Source organism: Mirounga angustirostris, unplaced genomic scaffold, assembly GCF_029215605.1.
Source record: "Mirounga angustirostris isolate CCGP_5_RB_7025 unplaced genomic scaffold, mMirAng1.0.hap1 SCAF_12, whole genome shotgun sequence".
In the NCBI taxonomy this organism is placed as follows: domain Eukaryota; kingdom Metazoa; phylum Chordata; class Mammalia; order Carnivora; family Phocidae; genus Mirounga; species Mirounga angustirostris.
In genome coordinates this window covers 96,155,190-96,165,653 of record NW_026991720.1, presented here as the reverse complement: position 1 = coordinate 96,165,653, position 10,464 = coordinate 96,155,190, and the positions used below count along the sequence as shown (strand labels likewise).

The 10,464-nt window shown below is 40.6% G+C and overlaps 1 protein-coding gene across 1 annotated transcript in view; it reads left to right on the top strand.

The window, feature by feature from the left end:
- Positions 1-664: 664 nt before the first annotated feature.
- Positions 665-10,464, top strand: part of LOC123835732 (cytochrome c oxidase assembly factor 1 homolog) — a 103,089-nt gene continuing 93,289 nt past the window's right edge. Inside the window, 1 exon segment of the mRNA XM_045864940.3 lies at positions 665-1,250. The gene's annotated coding sequence lies outside the window, so the exon portion shown is untranslated.

Here is a 10,464-nt window from a genome sequence, read left to right as displayed (position 1 = left end):
TCTGAATGGTCTCATGACTAAGGTTTTTTTTTTTTTTAAGATTTTATTTATTTATTTGACAGAGAGAGAGACAGTGAGAGAGGGAACACAAGCAGGGGGAGCGGGAGAGGGAGAAGCAGGCTTCCCGCTGAGCAGGGAGCCCGATGAGGGGCTCGATCCCAGGACCCCGGGATCATGACCTGAGCCGAAGGCAGACGCTTAACGACTGAGGCACCCAGGCACCCCGCCTAAGGTTTTATAAGACAGTAATAAATGTCCTTTTCCCAACAATAACTAACCCCCTCAAGGTCCTGGAAACCTTGTTTCCAAAATTCCTTAGAGACTATGCTATCCCTAACCCCTTCCCAACTTGAAGGTATATCATCACCACCCCTTACCGACCCCATTGCATCTTTCTGCCCGCAGGTCCCTGTCCGTGTACTTTAATAAAACCACCTTTTTGCACCAAAGACCTCTCAAGAATTCTTTCTTGGCTGTTGACTTCGAACTCTAACATCTTTCCTACATCAATGACAGCAGTGGAATGTTCAAAGTGAAAATAAGGGTAACTAACCCTTATTGATCACTTACAAAGTGCCAGACCCTACCTAAGTGCTTTACATCCTTACAACAAATGTAAGAGATTAATTCTGTTATTATTCATTTTACTACTTAACTCAGGTAATTTACATTTTTTTTTCCTTCTTACCCTCGCATTCCCCGGAGCACAGCAGGCATTTAAGAAGTATTTGGTGAATAAAAGGAAATTTAATGTTGCCAAATTTCTCAGCCGAATGGGGCAGGACGGACTTCAGAGCCAGAATGGGACTCGGATGGCGGGTGGTTTTAAGTCCTTGGAGGTCAGCCCAAGCGCCAGATCGCCCCCAGGAGCCATATAAGCCGCTGGTTTAAATTTCCTCGACTAGCGCTGCTGGACTGAGTTGTATGCTGGGGGCTACCGGGACGCAGAAAACAGAAAGAGGGGATCTGAGGAGACGACACCACTCCCGGTGCGAGTCCGGGCGTCCGGGAAGCTGGAGCCACCAACCCCACCTCCGCCAGGGACTCAGCCTGGGATGCGGGTTGGCTGGACCAGGGTCTGGAGCCGGGCGGCCGGCCGGTCCTGACGCTCTAGGCCCGCGAGGATGACGCACCGGAAGTCTCCACTGCTCTTCGCCGGCGTGCGGGCCTGCGGACTTTTCCCGCCCACTCTGCTGCCTCCGGGGGCAGAGCACGCGCGTTCCGTGGCTTGGTGCTCGGATCCCGGACAGGTTAGATTCCGCGTGGGTCCAAGCGCCCCGTCTCTTTTACGCTTGGAAATGTTTGTTCCCACAGTCTGGGCGGCTGCGTTTGCGCTCCGTGTGGGCCGCTGCCAGGGTAATGTCCTCAGGGATGACCTCCCGGCGGCTTGCGCCGCCGCGCGGTTGCGACCTCCCCGCTGGTCGCTCGGCGCCTGGGGGCCCTTGCTGGTCTCGGCGCCGGGGGCTGCTACAAGGTGCTTCCTCTGTCTCGGGCTTATGGGGCCGTGAGTAGCTGGCCGCGACCCTGCCCTGCGGTCCGTGTGGAGCGTTCCTAGGAGCACCTGTGGAGAGTTGGGAGCCCTCCCTGAGAGGTGGAACTGGGCACTTCGTTGATGGTCCTGAGTTACAACAGTGTGAGCAAGACCCTGCCGAGATGATGGTAGAAAAGAGTTTTCTGAGAAGTGGTCGTAGTGATTTTTGTCCCCATCACACTTGCACTCCGTACGGGGTCCTGACCATAGAGATGATTTTTGTTGTTGGGGACAGGACATACGTGCATGTGTGAATGTCAGTGCCTGTGTTGTGTATAGTATTAAAAATCCATAGGGGCGCCTGGGTGGCTCAGTCATTAAACGTCTGCCTTCAGCTCGGGTCATGATCCCAGGGTCCTGGGATCGAGCCCCGCATCGGGCTCCCTGCTCCGCGGGAAGCCTGCTTCTCCCTCTGCTTTTCTCTCTCGCTCTGTCTCTCATGAAATAAAAAAAAAAAAAAAAAAGAATAAACAGAGTGGATGGGGCGTCTGGGGGGCTCCGTCGTTAAGCGTCTGCCTTGGGCTCAGGTCATGATCCCAGGGTCCTGGGATCGAGCCCCGCATCGGGCTCCCTGCTCCGCGGGAAGCCTGCTTCTCCCTCTGCTTTTCTCTCTCGCTCTGTCTCTCATGAAATAAAAAAAAAAAAAAAAAGAATAAACAGAGTGGATGGGGCGTCTGGGGGGCTCCGTCGTTAAGCGTCTGCCTTCGGCTCAGGTCATGGTCCCAGGGTCCTGGGATCGAGCCCCGCATCGGGCTCCCTGCTCCGCGGGAAGCCTGCTTCTCCCTCTGCTTTTCTCTCTCGCTCTGTCTCTCATGAAATAAAAAAAAAAAAAAAAAAAGAATAAACAGAGTGGATGGGGCGTCTGGGGGGCTCCGTCGTTAAGCGTCTGCCTTCGGCTCAGGTCATGATCCCAGGGTCCTGGGATCAAGCCCCACATCAGGCTCCCTGCTCCGCGGGAAGCCTGCTTCTCCCTCTCCCACTCCCCCTGCTTGTGTTTCCTCTCTCACTCTGTCTCTCTGTCAAATAAATAAAATCTTTAAAAAAAAAATCCATAAAGATTCTTACATTTTAATACTTGCTTCTTGAATCTTTCTCATTCTTACCTGTGGGGTATTGCTCCACGTTTAAGGCATTTTATTGCTCTGTTTCACCTTTGTGTCGAAGTAAGGACTCTACTCAAACTTTGCACATACAAAGCACAGATCTGATTGGGTTATTCTCACGCTCAGAATCTTATTGGCCTTCCCGTTGATTCAGGATAATACAGATTCCTTAGCCTGGCTTCCAGACCGTTCAATGTCTTGCTAATGCTGAGTGATTAGTCAACCCCTTTCCTGGAAAACACCTACACACACAGGCCGAATGCTCCAGCAATGCCAACACGCGGTAATTTCATCACTTTGGATATGACAGAGTTTTACAATGGTTTACCTGCCTTTTGAAGCTTATTTTTCCGTTCTGTCAAAATTTATTGAATTCCTAATATTCCCAGGCACTGTTTTAGGAGCTTAGGGGTATATTAGAAAAAAAAAAAAAAAAAATCCTTGTAGAAAGTATCAGCTTAATTGAGATATAGTTCATATACCCTAGAGTTTACCCGTTTAAAATATACATTGATTTTTAGTGCATTCACAAAGTTGTGCAGCCATTTCTGCAAAACATTTTCATCACCCCCAAAAGAAGCTCTGTACCTATTAGGAGCCTTCTGATCTTTCCCCTACCCCACCCCACTCCTACCTCTATGCAACTGCTAATCTGTCTACATATATGCCTTTTCTGGACAATTCATATAAATGAAATTATGCAATATGTGGTCTTTTTTGATTGTTGTCTTTCACCTAACATTGGTGTTCATCCATGTCGTAGCTGGTATCAGTACTTCATTCCATTTTATTGCTAGATAGTATCTTACTGTATGGATATACGGCCATTTATTTATCCGTCGGTTAGCTGGTAGACGTTTGAGTTTTGGCCATTATGAATAATGCTGCTACGAACATTCACGTACAGGTTTTTGTGTGAACATCATTTTTTTTTTATTTTTTATTTTATTTATTAATTTACATTCAGTTAGCCAACATACAGTAACATTAGTTTTGATGTAGTGTTCAATGATTCCTTACCTATAACACCCAGTGCTCATCAGATCACGTGCCCTTAATGCCTGTCCCCCAGTTACCCCATCCCCCACCCACCTCCCTTTCCACAACCCTCAGTTTGTTTCTAGGAGTCCAGAGTCTCTCATGGTTTGTCTCCCTCTTTGTTTTCTTCCCATTCAGTTTTCCCTCCCTTCCCCTATGGCCCTCTGTGCTTCATGTTTTCATTTCTCTTGGGTATATACCTAAGATTAGAATCGCTGGGTAATAGAGTAATTCTGTTTCACATTTTGAGGAACTGCCAGACTGTTTTTCAAAGCAGCTATACCATGTTATATTCCCATCAGCAGTATATGAAGGTGCTGATTTCTTCGTATCGTTGCCAACACTTGTCATCACCTGTTTTTTATTTTAATTCTAGCCATCCTATGTGACGTGATGAGCACTGGGTGTTATATGTAACTGATAAATTATTGAATACTACATCTGAAATTAAGTATGTACTATATGTTGGCTAATTGAGTTTAAATTAAAAAAAATTCCAGTGGTTAAAAAAAAAAAATTCTAGCCATCCTAGTGGGTGTGAACTGTGTCTCGTTTTGATTTGCATTTCCTTGATGGCTAATGATGTTGAGCATCTTCTTATGTGCTGTGGGCCATTTGTATATACGCCTATTCATATCCTTTGTCCATTTTTAAAATTAGATTATCTTTTCATCATGGAATCCTAAGAGTTCCTTTTTTTTTAAGATTTTATTTTTACGTAATCTCTACAATGTGAGACTCAAACTCATAACCCAGAGATCAAGAGTTGCATGCTTCACTGACTGAGCCAGCCAGGTTCCCCTGTAAGAGTTCCTTTTATATTTGAGGTACAGGTCATTTATTAGGTATATGACAGTCTTGTGCATTATGATATAATTCCTTTAAATGAAAAGCACATGAGGTTAATTTTTACCGTTCTTGGAGACCAGGTTTATAGGTCTGTGGGGGTAATTCAGAGAGTCAGTTGAACAACAACTTTAATGTGTAGAAGACCAGGCCCAGGAAAACATGCTGTGAAGAACCTGTGAGCAGCATTTTAAGAGTTGAAAAATGAAGCAGGGGGAAACAGTTTATATAATTTGTCTATTCCTAACCGAGTTTTGTCTTTTCCTTATTGATTGATAGGAATTCTTTGTGTAGAGAATTGACTGTTCTCATTGACTGTTAAATATGTGGCAGGTATTTTTGGTCTGTTTGCCTGTTAACTTTGTTTTGTATCTTTTACTATACTAATGTTTTGCATTTTTCTGTTGTCAGGACTGTCAGTCTTTTCCTATAAAAGGCCTCCAGGTGGCAGTTTGGGATACTGTTCTTAAATTATAGGGATTATATAAACTGACACTAGTTAATGTGATGTCCCTGGTACTGTATTTAACTTTATAGCTTTCATTGTTTCAGACACTGGTGCCTCCCTATCTCTCTGCCTTGAAAAATACACTATAATCTACTTTAGCTTTGTTGGTTCATTTGATTTTATATTTCAAACATACTCCTAGAAGCTATTCCCATGTTCTCTTATTTAGATTTCTGATAGCCATATTGGACAGTTGGTCATCAAATAGTGGGTACTTACCTCATACTAGCAGAAGTTTATTTAAGGATTTTATGTATGCAGAGCTTGAATGTAACTATGCTGGTCCTATATTGATTGGGGCATGCTGGAGATAGTAGTTTTATAAAATCCTATTAAAATTATTTTCATATTTTTCTCATTTCATTGGATTAAAGGTAGTGGTAAAAAAGTATTTTTAGGATCTCTGAACATTTTGAGAAACTGAGGAAAGCTATATAACAAAGCTCCCTAGAAAAAGTTGCATCTCTATTTTACATACAATGTCCAAGGCTTCATTATTACCCTTTGGCCTGATTTGTTAGGAGGACTCTTATATTTCTTGACTCGGTGTTTGTTTGCCTCAGGTTTTTTTGTTTTTTTTTTTAATTATGGTAAAATATATATATCATGAAATCTAGCATTTTAAACATTTTTACATGTACAATTCAGTGACCTTGGGTACATTTATGTTATTGTGCAACCATCACCACCATCCTCTCCAGAACTTTTATCTTCCAAACTGAAACCCTGTTCTCATTAAATAGTAACTCCATATTGCCCCTCTCTCCAGTTGTTGGCAACCACCATCCAGTTTTTGTCTCTGAGTTTGACTATTCCAAGTACCTCATATAAGTGGAATCATACAGTATTTGTCCTTTTATATCTGGTTTATTTCATGTAGCATAATGTCTTTAAGGTTTATCCATGTTGTTGTATATTGCAGAATTTCCTTCCTTTTTAAGGTTGAATAATATCCCACTGTATATGTATATCACATTTTGTTTATCTACCTATTAGTTGATAGACATTTGGGTTGTTTCTATCTTTTGGCTTTTGTGAATAGTGGTGTTATGAGCATTGGTACACAGATATCTGTTTGTGTTCTTTTGGGTGTGTACCCAGAAGTGGAATTACTGGATCATAGAGTAATTCTCTGTTTAATTGTTTTGAGGAACTGCACATACATTTCAGTGTTTTTTGTCATTCACATAAAATATGAAATTTAAAAGAATGGAATAGGTCAGACATATATTGTCATGTTTACCTTTCTATAAATATAAATTCAAAGAGCCATCTCCTAATCGAAGGGATATAGAAGTTTTTGTCTTAGGACATGGGGCTCGTTGAGCTTATTAAAATTATTAGAATTCAGACTAAATGAAAGGTTTACCTCGATAGTTTCTCAAATCCTAAACTTCTTTGTAATTCATGCTCTTGTTTTTCTTAATTCTGTGTTTTTAATGTTTGGGGACAAGTTACCCATCATGGCAGACTCTAAAAAGGAGGTGATTTTGCATACTTGTATAGTTCCAAAGATCTGGATTACTCTCTCATTATTTCATTGCTCTAGATGGATACTTTGGCAATTACTCTGGTATGCTGTGAATACTGCTGCTTTTGACAAGTGAGTTTTCCTCCCCCACTGCAAAAATATCCATGATATTTATTAACGAAGAATGGGAAATTGCTATTTGCTGTGGGGTATGGGCTGTAACAATGATAAGGGAATACTGAGGAGTTTGTGAAAGATGTTGCAGTTGGAGGAGGGGGTGTTAGGGAGGGTCTAACAGGCAACAGGCAATTTCAATTTTCTAAGGTTTGGTTGAACTATACTGTTGTCTTTTTTCCTACATTTCCCCATTGGTCTCAGGGAAGTCACAGTTATTCAGAGGGATCCCAATATCCACAAAAATGTACAGTTCCAACATCAGGGGACTACTTGAAAAAATAATGGTACAGTGATAAATATAATTTATTTCTTTTGCATGTGGCTGTCCAATTATCATTTCCCCACTGTGTGTTCTTGCCTCCTTTGTCATACACTAATTTACCATATAAGTATGGTTTTATTTCTGTGCTCATTTCTGCTCCACTGACCTGTGTGTCTGTTTTTGTGCAAGTACCATACTGTTTTGATTACTGTAGCTGTGTAATATAGTTTGAAATCTGAGATTGAGATACCTCCAGCTTTATTCTTTATCCAGATTGCTTTGGCTATTCAGGGTCTTTTGGGGTTCCATACAAATTTTGGGATTATTTGTTCTAGTTCTGTGAAAAATATTATTGGTATTTTGATGGGGACTGTATTGAATCTGTAGATTGCATTGGGTAGTATGGACATTTTAACAATATTAATTCTTCCAATCCATGAACATGGAATATCTTTTCATTTATTTGTGTCATCTTCAATTTCATTCACCTGTTTCTTACAGTTTTCAGAATACAGGTCTTTCACTCCTTTGGATAAATTTATTCCTTGGCCTCGGCATTTTATCTTTATGATGAATTGTAAATGGGATTTTTTCCCCTTAATTTCTCTTTGTGCTAGTTTGTTATTAGTGCACAAAAATGCAACAGATTTTTGTATATTAGTTTTGTGTTCTGGAATTTTATTGAATTCCTTTATTCTAATAGTTTTTTTGGTGTAGTCTTTATGGTTTTCTATATGTAGTATCATATCAATTGCTAATAATGACAGTTTTACTTCTTCTTTACCGATTTGGATGCCTTTTATTTATTTTTCTTGCCTAATTACTGTAACTAGGACCTCTAGTACTACGTTATATGAAAGTGGTAGGAGTAGGCATCCCTGTCTTGCTCTTGATCTTAGAGAAAGAGCTTTCAGCTTTCACCATTGAGTATGGTATTAGCAGTGTGTGTTTTTCAGAAATGGACTTTATTATGTTGAGGCATGTTCCCTTTATACCCACTTTGCTGAAAGTTTTTATCATGAATGGATGTTGAATTTTGTCACATGCTTTTTTTGCTTCTATTAAGATGATCATATGATTTTTGCCTTTCATTTTCTTAATGTGATGTATCATGGTTGATTTATTTGGGGACATTGGACCATCCTTACATCCCTGGAACAAATCCCACTTGATCATGGTGAATAATCCTTTTAATGTGTTGTTGAATTCAGCTTACTAATATTTTGTTGAGGATATTTGTATCATGTTCATCAAGGATATTTTTTTTTTTTAAGATTTTATTTATTTATTTGAGACAGAGAGAATGAGAGACAGAGCATGAGAGGGAGGAGGGTCAGAAGGAGAAGCAGACTCCCTGCCGAGCAGGGAGCCCGATGTGGTACTCGATCCAGGGACTCCAGGATCATGACCTGAGCCGAAGGTAGTCGCTTAACCAACTGAGCCACCCAGGCGCCCAAGGATATTGGTTTTTTTTTTTTTTTTTTTTTTTAAGATTTATTTATTTGAGAGAGAGAGAATGAGAGACAGAGAGCATGAGAGGGAGGAGGGTCAGAGGGAGAAGCAGACTCCCTGCCAAGCAGGGAGCCCGATGCGGGACTCGATCCTGGGACTCCAGGATCATGACCTGAGCCGAAGGCAGTTGCTTAACCAACTGAGCCACCCAGGCGCCCATCAAGGATATTGTTTACAATTTTTTTCCTTTTTTTTTTTTTTTTGTGCTGTCTTTGGTTTTGGTATAAGGGTAATGCTGGTGTTAAAAATGAATTTGGAACCATTTCTTCATCTTTGAATTTTTGGAATAATTTGATCTTTAAATGTTTATATATATGTATATATGTATATACACATATACCACTAGAATTCACAGTGAAGCTGTCTGGTCCTGGACTTTTATTTATTGGGAGTTTTTTGAATCCTGATTCAATTTCATTACTAATAATCAGTCTGTTTAGATTTTTTATTTCTTCCTGATTCCATTTTGGAAAAATTATGTTTTTAGGGATTTAATAATTTATTTTAGGTTGTCCAATTTGTCGGCGTATAATTATTTATAGTAGTCTCATGATCCTTTGTGTTTCTGTGGTGTGGGTTATAGCTTCTATTTCATTTCTGATTTTATTTTAGTCCTCTTTTTTTCTTGATGAGTCTGGCTAAAGGTTTATCAATTTGTTTGTCTTTTCAAAGAATCAGCTCTTGGTTTCATTGTTCTTTTCTATTGTTTTTTAGAGTCTTTACTTCATTTATTTTCAATCCGATCTTTATTATTTGCTTCCTTCTACTAACTTTGGGCTTTGTTTATTCTTTTTCTGTGTTCTTTATGTGTACAGTTAGATTGTTTACTTGAAATTTTTCTTGTTTCTTGAGACGGGCCAGGCCTATATTGCTATAAACTTCCCTCTTAGTACTGCTTTTGCTGCATTCCAAAGATTTTGAACCGTTATGTTTCCATTTCCATTTTATTTCATGTTTAGCCTACATGTGTTATCTATATTTTTTTTCATTATTTTTTTCTTTTTGGTGCTCTTAGTGGGTAGTTCCTCTGCCTTGTCTGCAAGTTGATTGGTCCTTTCTTCTTCTTCATCTAGTTTGTTGTTAAACCCCTGTAGTATATGTTTCAGTTTAAATATTGTATTCTTTAATTCTTTGACTTCTTTTTGGAATTTTCCTATATTTTCTACATCTGTTGAAATTCTCACTGTTCATCCATTCTTCTGAATTTGGCGAGCATCTTTATGACCTTTATGATCTTAACTTTGAACCCTTTATCAAGTGAATTACTTATCTGTTTTTATTAAGTTTTATTTTCTGCAGTCTTCTTCTTTCATTTGGAGCATATTCCTCTGTTTCTTCCTTTGCTTGCTTAACTCTCTGTGTTGGTTTCTATACATTAGACGAAACAGCTACTTCTCTCGGTATTGAAGTGTCGGCGTTGTGTAAGAGATGAACCTTATTGTTCAGCTTTTGCCCTAGGTCATAGTTGTCTCTCAAAGCTTTCTGATTGCCCAAGTAGCCCATCTTATTCTTAGTAGCTCCCAGTAGTTCAGGGTGTCTAAGACCAGTGTGCCAAAGGGGAGGACCTCAGTCAGCACCTAGATTCAGGTGATTGATTGGAAGCCAGACCCTCAAGCAACAGCTTTGAAAGTATGCAAATACATACATATATATATAGAGAGAGAGAGAGAGAGAGAGAGAGAGAGAGAGTCAGTCCCGTGGGACCACTAATGTAAGCCCTGCTGGCTATCAGAGCCAGGCAGTCTGGGGGTGTCCCCTTGCCAAGAGTCACAAAAAGCAGGACTCAGATGAATGTAAACTTTCTGGGAAATACTAGTGAGCTGTAGCAAGGCACAGGGAGAGTGTAAAAATGGTGTCCTCCAATTTGTTTCTTAGGAGTACTTGTGTAGCCTTCCGATGTGTGCCAAACCTGAAGCTCCAGGACCACCACACAGGCCTTCCATGAAAAGGCAAGGGGCATGTTTCAGTTTGCTGTCTGGGTAGTGTCCTGGGGGTGGTAGCCTGCCAAGATATGTT